This window comes from Protopterus annectens, chromosome 2.part0, assembly GCF_019279795.1.
Source record: "Protopterus annectens isolate FY-2018-M chromosome 2.part0, PAN1.0, whole genome shotgun sequence".
NCBI lineage: Eukaryota > Metazoa > Chordata > Ceratodontiformes > Protopteridae > Protopterus > Protopterus annectens.
Window position 1 is genome coordinate 1518900648 of NC_056728.1, and position 17110 is coordinate 1518917757.

Sequence of the window (17110 nt, forward strand, 5' to 3'; positions counted from 1 at the left end):
CAAGATCCTTTCTTATCTAAGAGGTAATGCATTACGGTTCCCATTCAGAAGCCTGAAACATCATAAGCCTGAAAATCAAAATCCTGAAACCAAAAGCCTGAAAATTCAGAATCCTGAAAACTCAAAATCCTGAAAACACAAAATAGACATACTGATGTCATTGTGGCTTTGCTATTGTTAGCCCTGTGGTGTTAGGTCATGCGATGGGGTCAGGTAAGTGTGCGGTTGGTTTTATGTTAGGGTTAGGGGCGGTTTAAGTGAGTTAGGATTAGGGCGCAGGTTAGGCATGTATGCAATAGTGACAAATATTGGGGTTAGAGGCGGTTTAAGTGAGTTAGGGTTAGGGCGCGGCTCAGGTGAGTGTGCGATAGTGACGGACCTTAGGGTTAGGGTTAGGGTCAGGGTCAGTTGGTAGATATTAGTGTCTTTATAGTGACATATTAGCATTATTTGTGTTTTCAGGATTTTGAGTTTCAGGATTTTGGGCTTTCAGGATTTTGGGCTTTCAGGATTTTGAGTTTTCAGGATTCTGAATTTTCAGGCTTTTGGCTTCAGGATTTTGATTTTCAGGCTTATGATGTTTCAGGCTTCTGAATGGGAACCTGCATTACATACCCATCAAAATGAAATTTGAATTCCTGTTGGACTTTTGTAAATTACATTGAAAAAATCATCCTATGTAAACAGAAAAATAAATCCTATATAAAATGAAAAAAGAAAAAGTTCATCCTATATGCTTCAAATGATTTAATCAAAAGTGGTGTGCCATCAGTAAGTATCATGCAACAAAATATATTGACAAGCAATGGATATGTTGTCCTGCTACTTGGTCATACATGCATTAACATTGCTGAAAGTAGCTCACAGAGTAGTTGTCAAGACTTGTTCATACAGTGGACTCCCTCTTATCCAGTCTATCTGGGACCAGACCTTAGTCTTGATAAACAAATGGCTGGTTAATCAGAAAAAGCATACAAAATAATATTTATAGGTTATAAATAATCTAGAATAACAGGATTTGTGTTAGTATGCATTTTTTCTCATAAATATGAAATCTAAAACTCAAATGTCTGTCATTATTTAGCCCAGAGGAGGAGGAGGAAGTGTTCTTGTCTCTTTTCTTTTGCTAGGACTATGGCAGAAATTTGATGGCCAGTTAAAGACAGGCCGGATAAGAGGCAGTCTACTATATATGTACATATTCAAGGACACACACACAAACACACACACACACACACACACACACACACACACACACACACACACACACACACACACACACACACTTTCATTTAAAAAAAGAGAGAAAAGATTGTCCTAAACAACTTCCTGAAGCAGAAAAAGTGACTTAGCACTCCTGGCTGTGTTACCTGATGTGGCAAATAAAAGTCAGAACCCAGGCCATTTAATCACTATACAGATCTCACTCACATAATTAATCTAATTTCACAAAACACAATTTAACACATTAATCAAATTTATATAATGTTTCCAAAAGTACTTGTGCCCGTGCCATACTTTTAGTTATTTTTAAAATGTGTTGTCTCACAGAATTACTGCACTACAAATCCTGCAACCAGGTTGTGTTGAGGATTAGTGTATTGTATGCCGCCTACTATATACGCTGACATTGAATTGAATTTAAATATTTTAGTATGTTTATATCATATTTTTTTGGGTATTGTGTCACATTTTTGCACTCCATTTGGGGACAAATGCAGACATAAGGTATTATACAAACTTGGACAAGTTGATGGTAATAAGACCCTTGAGGGTTAAGTGGTAAATCAATTAAGGAAGTTTAATTCAATAATTAAGTATCCAATGGGCTTGGATTTGTAAATCACATGTTTTTTAAAAAAAATGGATTTAAACTTCATTGACTGTTTTATACTTTTATCTGAAGAAGTTCTTTGTATTGTAAGGAGAATGAAAAGTGAGTGTACTGTTTTTGCTTAACTAAACTACAATTACATTACGATTGGGTGTCTTGGATTTTTGTGTGCTGGTCTGCCTAGAATCAGTGATTTTGTTGGACCTTATTATGATATACAGCTCACTAGTGCAATAATTGTCTGTGACGCAGTTATACAGGGAATTGAGTGATGCAGCATCACAACAGGAAAGCCAAGCTCCATACCCCATTTAGACTATCATAATGATATGTAGTGCAATAGCACAGTGATGCAGAGTCTAAACCTGACCGATATCATCCTTTTCACTATTGCTCATAAGCACCATTATCATGTATAGTGAGAAACTGAAAGTGCAATTGTGTATCTATTGTGCCATGATCACTGTGTTGCTTCCATTTTTCCTGAATGTTTTGAGATTGTCTGCCATACTATTCAATAATACCATTTTGCTGGATGCCAGTGGGCCCTAAACACACATGTGTAGTTCACCACAGCCGGTGGTGAACGTCTATATCAGTATTTCATACAGTGGTACATTGCTCCACAGTAGATGCTGTACACTATGTAAATCATACTGATTAGCCCAATGCATAGGAATGGGACCCAACATGCATTGCCCATGTCAACTTCATTTAAGTCATTACTATTCCTCATTGAAGATGCACATTTCCATCTCATTATGGCTTCATATCCTGTGGCTGTCATGACTGCCCTGCCATGTTCATGCTTCCTATAGGAAAGTACTTGTAGCTGTGCAACCTCTGTTTCCTTGTCAGTGACAGCATTGCCGGACTGTACTCCAGTAGTCTGATGATGTCTTCATATAGCATGTCTACATTTACTTTTGGGTCTTGTCTGCCAAGATGTGAATTTGTGACTATTTGAGTATTTTTGTGCACAGAAAGAGAGACCCTTGTGTGTCTAGGGATGGCACAAGAGATATTACATATGTAATACATCCATCTTTGTTTGATACATATACAGTGGTGAAATTCTGTCAGTTAGACTGGCATCATTATACTGTTGACATGTACAAAGCTTTGAAGGAAATCTATGAATTTGAATATAAAGCATTTGCTACAGCAACACACACACACACACGCACACACACACACACATATGTGTGTGTGTGTGTGTGTGTGTGTGTGTGTGTGTGTGTGTGTGTGTGTGTGTGTGTGTAGGATGCATAGAGGTTATTAATGTAGTCAGTTATGCATTATGTTTTATTCACTTTAATTTAATTGTACAAAATGAAACCTAAAAGATGACTAAACACTGGAATTTAAAGCACACCTGCTCCCATCTCTACGGACAGTACTCTAGCAGTCCAAGGAAATATTATTTTACTTAGTCCATCTGCCATGATGACAACCTGCTTAGAAGTGCTGAGCTTGGGGAAATGTTAGTTAATAGCCCAGTCCTGTAATATATCTAGATTCACGGATTTAGAATTACCTGTAAAAAACAGTTATTCTAATGCTAACACTGGAGACTAACATTGTTAGAAAATGTGATTTTTTTTTTAAGCAGATGATCCACAAACAGCTTTAAAACAGTGGTAGTTATTAGTATCCTCAATTCAAAGTAAAGGTACTTCCACAAAATGACCTCTTTCACTATCAGTTTTAAAGAAAACATCAAAAGCAGCACTACTTGATGACATTTAACATACACTAACATATACGTTTTTATGAGCAGTTCTCTTACAGTACCAATATAGGCAGTTATTTCTTTACACTTAATGGTTTTGAACCTGGTGCTGGTGAAGCATGACCTTTCTGTCTGATTACTGCCATTTAATATGTTATTTGCTTAACTCATTTAAGTCTGCATGAGTCTGCAGTACACGCATGGTCAAGTCTTATTATTTTATCTATCGTTTATGCTTTAATCAGCTTACAATGCAAAACTGAAACTTTCTATATCTATACCAATTTGCTAACATTTCATCAGCATTTGCAAGATTCTTATCACTTCTTTTTTGTACAAATTGTTTCTGTCTGCTTATAGATATGATGAAAGCACCTTTATCAGACTCACTATTCTCTGAAGAGCTTACCTTTAGCAAGTGTTCATTGATATTCTGTTCTGAGTTTCAGTCTGATCATTTGTTTTCTTTTAACTATGTAGGATCGATTGTGTAATTAAGTTCTGTAAGTGATTAAATCAAGTGATTGGATCCACTCTTTCCTCGGTAAGGTATTTGTGTCAAGCACCCTCTTTGTCATTTTGTTCATACCTGAATAGACACTGCAGAGCAGCTGCACTCTCATATTCATTAGTTGCAGTCGACCCCCTGCAAATGATGTGTCTTTTCTCTGATTTTAATGGAGCTTTTCCTAAATTATGCAATCTCCTTCATTTATACACTGCATCCCTCCTACATTACTGAGTGGATGTTAAAGACTGATGCTGTTAGGTTCTTATTATATCTTTAAGCAGTAACACACTTACGTATTTATATTGCACTAATTTCTGAAGCCACATCAAAACCTACCATTATTGTGAATAATAAGATCCTCACCAGTAATTTTACATAATACATTATCAACATCAATACTTAACTCATACCGATGAGCACTATCTAAGACCTCCCTAATTATAAATCTGTGTAGTGGTATTATATTTACATAATCTTATATTTGTTCATTCAATCTTTCATCTTCCTGTATCCACTTCATTCAGTTCAGGCTCACATACATAACATGCTGTCACACCTTCAGACAATTTGGAGTGTCACCAGTTTAGCTATGGGCAAGTCTTACATATAGGGGGATTGAAACTGCAGATAGAACCATGCTCGCACATGAAGGGCATACAAAACTGTTCCAGATGGCATCCGCACTGAGAATGAAATCAGAGATCGATGCAACTCTTTGACAGTTGGTTGGTATGAAATGTCCCAGGCTTCACTTGCCCACAAGGAAAAGCATTGAGAGGAAGTACATTAAAAGCTGGTCTCAACTGGTAGTTATTGTTACGATTTTTAAGTTTGCACCAGCAATGTTTCACTTCTTTTGGGAGATGTCTCTCCTCTTTGAGTTGGTGCTACTGTGGATTTAGCATATAAAAGTTGGGGGAATGGGTTGCAATCCCCCCTCAATGCTTAAAGTTAAATGTTTTGGCATTCTGTGTTTTGGACTTTACTTTTTGTTGGCTTGCATCATTGGTTTTCTGGACGTCTATAATTCATAGTAGAACTGATCAAAGCAGTGTATCGGCATCTCTATTTGTTTAAGAAGAGTGTTCCCATTTATTGTACTTTTAACATATTTTTGCAAGAAAATGATAAAGTCGGGAGTTTTGGACTAGGGTTAAAATTAATTGTTAGGGGACTACTATATCCTATCCTGATGCAAAAGTCAAAAATTCCTTTCAAAAGATGCCATTCTGAGACCACAATGGACCATTTCCCTCCCACCACTTTCCTATAGCGTATACCTTACCCACAAAGTGCCAAGAGAAGAAATATCTAGTCAGCTATATTTATTTCTCCATATCAAATTTATTAAAAGCAAAAAAAAAAAAAAACCTCTAATGCAGTATTGTCTTTTCTCTGATTCTTATTCATTTTCTTTACTTCAGCATAATCTCACCATTCCTTCATGTTTTTTTTTTTCCAGAATGTCAGAGTATTTTTTCCCTTATGTCTGTCATTTATAGAGGCTTTTTTTTCAGTTTTACAAAGGTCTGCTGTCTAGAAATATATATATATATATATATATATATATATATATATATATACATAAATATATATATATATATATATATATATATATATATATATATATATATATATACATATCTATTATCTGGGATGAGGGGAGTAAGTAACGAAAACTGAAAAACAAACTTGCAAAAAAGAAGAACAAACCTTGGGTAAACCAGGAAAACAAATTTATTGTAAGTGCTTTTGGACACAAATATATGCAACCTTCTTCAGACAACATAAATAACAAGTAAAGGGATTTAAATAAACCCTTAGAATGACATCATAAGTTCATCGATTAGTATTTAAAGCAACAACAACCTAAACACTTTTAAAAGTATTATTCAATTTAGATGTATGAATACATGAACATATACAAAATAAACAATATGTATAAAAATATATAAATATACAAATAACTTCAACATATATGTCAAAGGACATATATACTCATGTGAACGCAACCTTAAATACCTTTGCTCATTCAAACACAACAGGGAAAATCACATATTCACATATTTACATATTACATAAGAAATTCAATGCCTCTCCAATGATTTCAATTTTAAAAGACATTTAACAGACCTCATTTCATTGAGACCAGGGAATGTATAGGCATTTGTTAAAACCTGCCACCACATTTCCCTCAGTTCCAATCTCAAAGGCCATGGTCCTCCTCTTGGATTATCAAAAACCTGTTCAATGACCATAAATAAAAAGAGATGGTCATTAAATTCGGCAATGTGTCTTGCTAGACTGTTAGTACAATCCTTTCTAGATATAGAATATTGATGTTCATAAATCCATTGTTTTAAATGGCATTCAGTCTTGCCAATATAAAATTGGGGGCACCGTTGGCATTCGGCCACATACACCACCCCAACACTATTACAATTAAATATCCCTTTTACATGGTACTCCACATTACGGATGGTAAATTTATTAGATGTCTTAATGTGCTTACATTGGTTACAACAACCACATTTATACATCCCCCCAGATTATACAAATAGGGCTAGGTGTTTTTTTTCAACCATACTTTTAAGGTTAATACCCCTTTTGTACACAATTTATTCAGTCTTTGGGACTTTACTTCTAAGATAAGGGTCATCTGTTGACAAAACCCAATTCTTAACTATAATGTGCCTGATTAACCCTGCATCGGAAGAAAAAGGGATACTAAAAATCAATGAAAAATTTACATCATCAGGCACGCTGCATACATTATTATTATCCACAAATTCTAAGGTCCTTTCATTAACAGTGAGGGCAGTAAGCCTAGAGATGAATGCACTACATTTTGGAAGTTGGTGTAAAGTGCTGAATATCCTACTAGTGACCCTGTCCAGGGCCAACTATTTGCTAAGCACACAATTTCTTTAACTTATTCTGGTGATCAAGCTCTTTACAACCATTGACGTAGGGTATTACTGCAGTGTACAGATGCTGATACTCCCATTTCATTTTTCAGCTAAGGTATGCCAAGCAAATCAGTTTTGCTGCTCTGTCTTACAACAACCAGGGGTGCTTTATCACTTTAAAGGATTCTACTATGAATCCCTGATTATTAAATCCCCAAGTTAACAAACCCTAAAACTCAACTCTCCCCCCAAAAAATCTTCCCTAAACACATTTATCAGTCCCCCTAACCCCATTGCAGTCTCCCACACCCTTATAAATAATGTAATCAACACCAAAGTTGCACTATGAAGGAAAAAGGAATAGAACACCAAGAGAGGCAATTAGTGCCTTCTTGAATTTCTGAGAATGCTTCCTAAGAGATCTGGCACAAATGTCAGGAAAATGATTTCTGTTAGTGTAGCTTGCTACAGTATGTTTGCATCTTTTCTTTATGGAAAGTTAGAATTCAGGGTGGGAATTGTATTTTTGAAATTCCTTTCCTTTTTTCTCTGTATTGAATGTCTCATATCTAGCATTCTTTCATAGGTAGTAAAGTAATGCTCTTATCAAAACATAAATATTTTAATTTTTCTGCCAATCTAAACAGTCTTATTTACAGTGTAGGCATCATGGCATGCTGCTTACGTGAAAGTAAGAAGGTTTGCTATCCAGTAAACAGAGCTGGGTGGTGTGCGCAAGCATGTGCCAACATGGAACAAGTATGCAAATCACCTCATAAGCAGGTTAATTTTATGCAAATGAGGGAGGTACAGTGGTCCAGCAAGCAGAGAGGCAGTCTTGCAGACCCCATTTTGGTGTCTGTAGTGTACATGGAAAAATTCCATGTACAGTATTTTAAAAAGACAACATGGGGCTATTAAAGTGTAGATAGATGGACAGAAATAGCATAGCAGACACAGATATGTGTAAAACTGTCCACTATGTGTCTAAAAATGTAAGGGAAATAAGTTAAAATAATTTAATTTTTTTTAATGATCTGGTTTTGTTCATGTAGTGTGCCACAGTATGCAAACATACAGTTATGAAAATATAAAAAAAATAGTGGAAAAAAACAAATTTCATAGTAGGTGACAGAAATGTAGTACAGGATCCGGTGTGGACTATCCACAATAGTGGAATGCGGCTGTTGCTAAAGACATAGGGCCTGGAACTGTGTAGTTTCCAGGTTGTGTGCACGGAACCCTATGCAAATTAGTTGGGGCTACTGAACAGCACAAATGGGGATCCGTGTCTGCATATCCCTGCTGTGTAGGCACATAACTGTGTCAGTGTCCACAGAAGAGGTAGCTGACATCAACGGGGGTGTCTGAGGACTGGTAAGCTCATTGTAGCCCAGCTACATCTATTTGTGCGGCATGCAACTGTGCTCAGCAGGGGGGGGGGTCTGTACACTGGCTGCTAAGCTTTGTTTACCTTCGGGAACCATGATTCAGCAGGTTTGCATGGCATGACGCCATGCTGAGCATGCCCTTTCAGAGGGGTGTGTAGAATGACTGCTGAGTTTTGTTTACCTTCGGGGCACTTGTTTCCAGGTGTTTGCGTGGTGCTCCACAGTGCTGAGTGTATCCAAAAGCCAATGATATATTAATAACTGATTCACTTAAACTAGAGCCATTAAATGCTTTTAATTATGTACTTAGCAGGTGGAATGTATCACAGGTAGCCATTCACACAGCCTGCACCTACAGCAGAGCCCAATGAAGGTTGCATACAACCTAAAATCTGATTTCTCCCCCAAACTCTGCACCAGTGGAGTACTGACTTGGGAATTTTAACTTAAGGAATGTAGGGGCTAATGAAGGTCTACTGCATCTGCATGTACTAGATGCTGAGGTCAATTCTGCTGCTGCTGACAATAGGCCTAGCTGAGAAGAGGAAGAGTGTTCTGGCCCAGGGTAAACTTCCAGGGCTACATGATCTGAAGATTGTAGATCACTACAGGGTGGACAGGGACATACTACAAGAACTCACTGAGCTCTGCTACCCTCAACTCAGAACCAGAGCCAACAGAAGGAGCCTATCCTAGTGGACACAAAGGTATGTGTAGCTTTAAGGATACAAGCTACAGCTACTTTCCAAAGACCAACTGGGGACATGATGGGGGTCTGATGATGCCATTAGTGAATGGTGAAAGTGCTAGGTTTGTGGAATTACAATAAAACCCATTGGAAGTGTGTTTTGGCTCATGTTTTTCAACTTGTGTTTTTTACTAGTTTATTCACCCTTTGGGTGATTTGTTTTTTTTTTTGACATGATGGGGGTCTCACAGGCATCAGCATCCAGGTACACCACAAGTTCCTGGATTCCATGCTACCATATGCCAGTGAGCACATTTATTTTTTCTTCACCCCTGAGGTGAGGGGCAGCATTACACAACACTTCTCCCATGTAGCACACTACCATGAGTTACTGGATGCCATAGACAACACTCATGTAGATATCAAGGCACCACCCAGTCAAGAGGGTAGAATTTACATCAACCGCAAGGGGTGTCAGGTTGTTTGTAATGCCCAGGGTATTATCATGAATGCGTGTGCTGGCAGCAATGGCAGTTATCGCAATCCCCATATCTGGCATGCATTGCAGGTGTACCAGATGTTTAATAGGGGGATATCCCACATAGCCATTTACTGGGGGATGCTGGTTACATACTGGAACCATCGATGATGACTCCCATCAGAAATGCACACACACCCATGGAAGAACACTATAATGAGGCACATGACCAAACTAGGAATCTCATAGAGCATGTGTTTGGGCTGCTGAAGTCACAGTTCCAGTGCCTCGATATATCTGGCAGAACCCTGCAGTACTTTTCAGCCACATGTGCACAGATGTTCACAGTATGTGCCATGCTACACAATATGATCCTGTGGAAACAGCTGCAGCAGGATCAGCAAAGGGAAGGGACACTCTGTCCCCCATCAGTGCATAGGTCCCCACAGCCACAGCTACAGGAGGACTCAGTGGAGGAACTCTCTCAGAATGCCCCTGTAGGCAGATGTACGTGTGCCCAGTATTCCATGACCTTGTCTAAGAGACAACGCATAGCACATGCTCTGACAACCTACACCTTACTCTGACTCACATACATATAGTAAAAATTATGCCAGCCAACCCACACAACCTGTACATAACCATGCATTGGCTGTGTACTGCATGCATCAGACAGAGTCAGCCCCAATCTACAGGTCTGACAACTGCCACATTTGCAAGGTAAGTCACTCACCTATACACCACTTGTAAAGAATACTAGAATATGGTAGCATATGTATGGACCTACCACATGTATGCAAGGAAATATAATGGGCTACTGGGCTACTTGGAGAGATCTAACAGCAACATGGGACAACAGGTACCCAGTCCAATAGTATGTGCTCCATAATATTCACAAGGCTACATGGCTGGAATATCCACTACATTAGTCAAAGGAGATGGTAAACAGTGGGGTCATAGGACAGTCGCACAACTGTTTATGTTAGCAGATCATGGGCTGTTCACCCCCCACCCCCATCACATCAGTGTTAACTGCTGTAACAATACATCAGCAATGACATATTAGCAGACCAGCAAACTTCAGGGCTGTGACATAGAACCTGGGCACATGCTGGATGTCACACATAACTCAGGAATGATAATGTATGCCTGTATGCTGTTGATTGTGTGATGAATGAAACATCTCTGTCTGGTGGCCTTTGTGGTTCAGTGGGATAGGGATGCTAACTTTGGTGATGGTGCTGATGGTTTGAATCTGGTAGCATCCACATCTTTTGCATGTGAGGTAGTCGTATGTTGGTGTTCACACATACTGTCTTACCCCTCAATCTGTTACTGCAAGAAATCTGGAAAAAGTCAGAGAGAATGGGGAGAACAAAGGGCCATAACTACAGACAGACATTACACATGCCCTGATTAACATAGAAGGTGGCTAGTATAATAGCAGGTTGCATCACAACAGAATATCTGCAGGATGTAAAGTCCATCACTCAAGTTTGTCTGTAGGTAGTACTATTCAGTGACTGCATTATACAATACGTTACCGGAAAACAACAAATGTATGAAGAACAGACCAGACATATGGAGTGAAATCCTGAACTTTCTGCAAAAACATGTACAGTGAGAGGTATGCAGACTGTCACTCTGTGTGTGGTGTTACACTATGTACCCCAGTCACATATTAAGTACAGCAGACAGCAGTGAAATGCCATGGACAGGTTCAGGGAAGTGCTGTGCTGTGGAAACAGGTGCAGATTCTGTCTGTAGCACACAAAATCCCAGACTGGAGTACAGGTAGCACTGGCTTGAAGTCACCTTGTAAGTACTGACGGTCCCACCTGGCATCCTCCTACACTTATCTAACTTGAGTGCAATTCTGTTGCCTCTCCATCACAAAGACCTGCTATGTGGACATACGTCTGTACATACGGACAACTATGTATACATTCTGTCTGTCCATAACCCCCTCTCACATGAGTAGTGCATCTAGCAGTATATACCCCAAATACATACTGTATAATACTGATATATGTATGTATAACATATATTTAAATATAATACGATACACAGAGTCTCTACATATATCTATAAAACAGATATGCATAACGTACACACACATCAACATTTTTAGAGACATCCCTGTTATGCACATTTAAATTTAAAAAAAAAAAAAAAAATATATATATATATATATATATATATATATATATATATATATATATATATATATATATATATTCAATTCTCTCTTCAATTTTTCCCTTAGAACTTCTCTACTTGCAATCAAAACAGTCTATTCTCTATCTCAAAAGCTCAGCACTTGCTCCTAAAGCATTTTTATATAGGTAAAGTACTTATATACTAAACAAAGTACTACATTAGTCTAGAATCCCCTTGAGTACCCATTTCCTTATAAGTCCCTTCTGACTCAGTTACACAGCAAACTTTTTCACTTTTTCTAGCATGTCGAAGGGTCAGTTGCTAGCGTCCTCTCCTGTTCAGCTGGTGAATCTGGGCATCTTGAGGCAATGTTACAATTGCCTCATGTACACAGACAACCCACTCCTTCTCCCACAAAACACAAATACATGTGAGAGATGCAACTATATAGCCAAAATGGAGGCTGAGCTCTCTCAACTCAGGACTGGCAAGACCAGACAGGAGGAGAAGGAAACCACGCACACCACAAACCCAGATTCACATAGAACTATCACAGCTGCAAAACAAACACATAAACACACAAAGACATACTCGGAGGCACTGATCAAAAATCTACCAAAAGTACAGAGGCCTCCAAAGCAGACACCCAAGCAACTGCCACCTCAAGACATAAGACATGCAACACATAGTTCTCAAAGTCAGTGTGCTAAACAGTCACAGCCCTTAAGGCCAAACACAATGCCAGACACACTTGTTATAGGTGACTCCATAGTCAGACACACTGACGTCCCACTCACCAGATTGAACAAGGAAAAGGTCACAGTAAGCTGCCTGTCGGGTGCTAGAATCCGCCACATAACACAAGCACTCAGGTCACTCCACAGCAAGTACAAGTATGACTCAGTCATTGTCCATGCCGGTGTGAACGACCTGAGATGTACCTCCCTGGACTACATGAAAAGAGACATAGAGGAGCTCTCAGATTATGTAGCCCAGGCCGGTATGACCCTGACCCTGAGCAGTATCCTACTGTCATCAAGAATGGTGCCACAATACAGAGACAAAATGATCAGCTTTAATAATTGGCTTAATTACTGGTGTCATTCTAAGGGGATCCAATGTCTGTCTGCCTGGGATGATATGCTTGACAAGCCACACTGCTTCGCAAGGGATGGCTTGCACCTGTCACCCCTGGGCTTCCGGATATTGGCAAAGGCTCTTGCCACCCCCATAGTGCCTTTTTTAGTCAAGGCTCAAATGATAAACCTACCGCCCTAGAAAACAAAAATGGAAAAAAACTAAGGGTAATGCTGCTCAATGCCAGAAGTCTAAACCTCAAGATGCACGCCCTCAAAGCCCTCCTCAGTACGGAGAACATTGATGTCTGTGCTGTGACTGAAACCTGTTTCAAGGCTCCTTAGAGCACCCCAGCACTATCAGGTTATACCACATATCATGCGTTCCGGCCCCAAAATCCGGACCGAACCACAAAAGGAGGGGGAGTATCCATATTCATAAAGGATGCCCACACCTCCAGGTTAGTGGCAATGCACAAAGCATCAGAGACCATCCAGGTGCAATTAACCATAGGTAAAACTGCCCTACAGTTTGTAGCATGCTACAGACCACCCTCTCAAACTCAGGAACCCCACACAGCCTTCCTGAAGACACTGGAGAGTATGAATGTCTCTCCAAACACCATCATATTGGGTGACTTCAACTACCCAAACATAGACTGGGAACATTACTCAAGCCCCAACACCCTAGCCCAAAGGTTCCTGGAGTTCATAAACTCAAATGCTATGGAACAACTAGTCACCATTCCCACAAGAGGAGAAAATATACTAGACCTGATCATCACAAACATGGGGACAAAATGCTCCACACTGGAAGTATATCCCTCATTGGTAAGATCAGACCATAAATTAATCTCACTGGAGATCCACATCCAGCCCCCACCCCCAGCAAAAATGACCACAGTGAAGAACTTCTCAAAAGCAAACTTCACACTTCTTAAGACTGGAGTGGTATCCTTCAAGGCCCTCGAGCCAGTGGAAACCACAACCCATGCTGCTGAAACCCTTACAAATGCCTTCTACGAGCACCTCCAGGAATGTATGGATCAAGCAATCCCTAATAAAATCAAGACCCTTTCCACCAAAGGCAGGCGCCCGGTCTGGTGGACCCCAGCCATAAACAAACTCTACAACAAGAGGAGAAAGCTACTACATGACAGAGCAAAATCCCTAAAAGGGAAGGCATCTCTGATCAATACTAGCAAAAAACTACGATCACTCATAAAATCATCCAAGGCCAACTTTGAGAGAAAAATCGCTAAAGACACAAAAGACAATCATAAAATCTTCATTAGCTATGTTGGAAACCTGGGTGGAAACTCCCAGATATGCTCAGAATTAGTCCAAAATGATACAAAAATCACTGAACCCACAGACATTGCCAACATACTGGCAGACAGGTTCAGTGCAAATTTCTCCCTCCCCCCCAAAAGGAGAAATATCTATCCCAGCAGAGTGTAGCCTCCCAAACATCTCAGATGCCCAGGTGAGAGCTGCTCTCTCTAAAGCAAAAAACACAGCATCAATGGGACCGGACGGTGTCCCTGGCTGTGTGCTACACAAACTCAATGAGGAACTAAACTCACACATAAGACTGCTGTTTAATCTTAGCCTTACTACAGGATACGTACCCAAAGAATGGCGTATGGCAACTGTGGTCCCACTCCACAAAGGTGGTGCTTCTACGGACCCTGAAAATTACCGCCCCATAAGCTTGATGAGCCTTGTCTGCAAAGCTATGGAGAGGATCATAATGGAACTCATAAATAAAGACATTGGGGACCTACAGACACTGGATCCTACCCAATTTGGCTTTGTCAAGGGCAGATCCTGCCTCTTGAACTTGGTCGACTTTTTCGAAACGGTCACTAAGGCCATTGATGAGGGTAAGACAGTTCACACAGCCTACCTTGACCTAGCAAAAGCGTTCAACACAATACCCCACTTGGGCATCATAGAAAAGCTCACCAGCTTAGATGTAAACCCATATGTCACAAGATGGGTTGCAAACTGGCTCAAGGACAGAACCCACAGGGTTAGAGTTGCTGGTGCCATGTCAGACTCTAAGCCGGTCATGAGCGGTGTCCCACAGGGCTCAGTCCTAGGCCCCCTCTTGTTCCGCATTTATTTTTCTGAAGTGCAGGCAAACATAGGGGGATTGTGGCTGACAAAATTTGCAGATGACTGCAAACTGGGCGCCATAATTGACACTCCATTAGACACAGACATCCTCCAGAGAGGTCTCATAGAAATGGATAACTGGTGCCAGAGCCAAGGCCTTAAGCTAAATGCCAAAAAATGTATAGTCATACCGTTTGGGAAAAACAAGGTAACCCCTAATTACCACATAGGTGGTAATCCATTAAACACGGAAGAAGTTATCAGGGACCTGGGGACCCAAGTTGACAGTAACCTCTCTTTTGACACTCACATTGCCAAAGTGGTTAGGAAGACCTTCTACATTGCCCACCTGATCATGAAGGGATTCACATCCAGATCAGGAGAGGTCATTGTAGCCCTGTACTCTTCACTTATCAGACCAATGATTGAGTACAATGCCCCATTTGGAATGTTCCTTACCCGACACCTGCAGCAGTTGGAAAGACCCCAAAAGTTCCTCACCAAAAGGATAAAGGGGCTCAAACATATGTCATATGCTGCCCAACTGAAGAAACTCCAGCTCTATTCAGTCGCATACCATCTGCTCAGAGGTGATCTGTGCCTGACATACAAGGCCATGTCCAACCCGGAATTAATGGACATGCTCCACCTCAAAAAATCCAAATCCACCAGAGCCACGAGAGCAAGAGACTTGAACCTCAACACGGATATAAATAGGACATGCTGGAGGGACAGATTCATCACCTAGAGACTCCCTACACTATGGAACAGAATCCCAGTCCATGTGAGGCAGAGCCCCTCACTGACTCTGTTCAAGAGAAATCTTGACGAGTGGATGGGAGATCGTAGGTTTACCCCTGGAATCATCTCTGCGTCACTGCTGGACAGAGGCACAGCAAACTAATGGGTGTAGTATTCTCATCCTAAGGGGTGGTGAAAGCCACACACACTCTGGCTAGGCTTATAAATGCCCTAGGGCAGATAGCCTAGTATGAACCTATGAACCTATGAACCTATATATATATAGATATATATATATATATATATATATATATATATAGATAGATAGATAGATATATATATATATATATGTGTGTGTATATGGGGTTGTATGAATTCCCCACATACTCTATGAAAGCTGTGGTTATCTGCACTCCCACATCAATGCAGTTGCGCAGAGGAGCCAAACCAAGGCTGCAACGGTACATATTCCACTCACCCTCAGACCCCTGTGCCAGCAGAATGTCACTCATATAGAGAGACACAGGAGAGCAGGGGGTGTAATGTATAATGATTCCAATGCATGCCTTCAGCAGATAAAAGTGTCCTGGGCCACATGTTTATCTATATACCTGCGACCAGCCACATACAGCCATACTGGTGATTGTACGCACATAACAGGGATATTAACAGGTACCTACTCGTAGGACAATAGATACTATAACAATACCAAGCAATATCACTCTGCAGGCCACACATGCTGTCCAACACAAGGCTACTTTGTGCACTCCACAAGTACAGTGCCTGCAATCACATATTCAGGTGAAGTAATCTGTGGCACATGCAGTAAGTACTGCAAGCTATAGTGTGTAACAGTAGATAGGTAGTTGTTCTAATTTGACAGCAGCCCACTCAGTGTGTGTGTGTGTGTGTGTGTGTGTGTGTGTGTGTGTGTGTGTGTGTGTGTGTGTGTGTGTGTGTGAGTGTGTGTGTGTGTGTGTGTGTGTGTGTGTGTGTGTGTGTGTGTGTGTGTGTGTGTGTGTGTGTATGTGTGTCTGTGTGTGTTTGTGTGTGTGTGTGTAAATATATCCCCTTGTAGCACAATGAGCATGCCCTCATGGGTTGTCCCAATGCAATGGTTATGCACTTGTTGGCCCTGTAACTTGCTGCTGCCTTCCAAATTACCCTCCTCTAAATGGCTTGCTGATGTCATTGAACTTAATAGTGCTGGCTGGCAGTCTAACATCAGATAAACTCTGGGAGCATGTGATAAGTACTGCAAGCTATAGTGTGTAACAGTAGATAAGTAGGGGGGGTCTAATCTCATAACAGCCCACTCAGTGAGTCTGTGTATCTGTGTAAATATATCCACTTGCAGCACAATGAACATGAGCTATACCTGTGCAATGGTTATGCCCTTTTGCACTTTTTGGCCCTGTAACTAGCTTTTGCTTGCTAATTTGCCCACTTCTACATGGCCTGCTGATGTC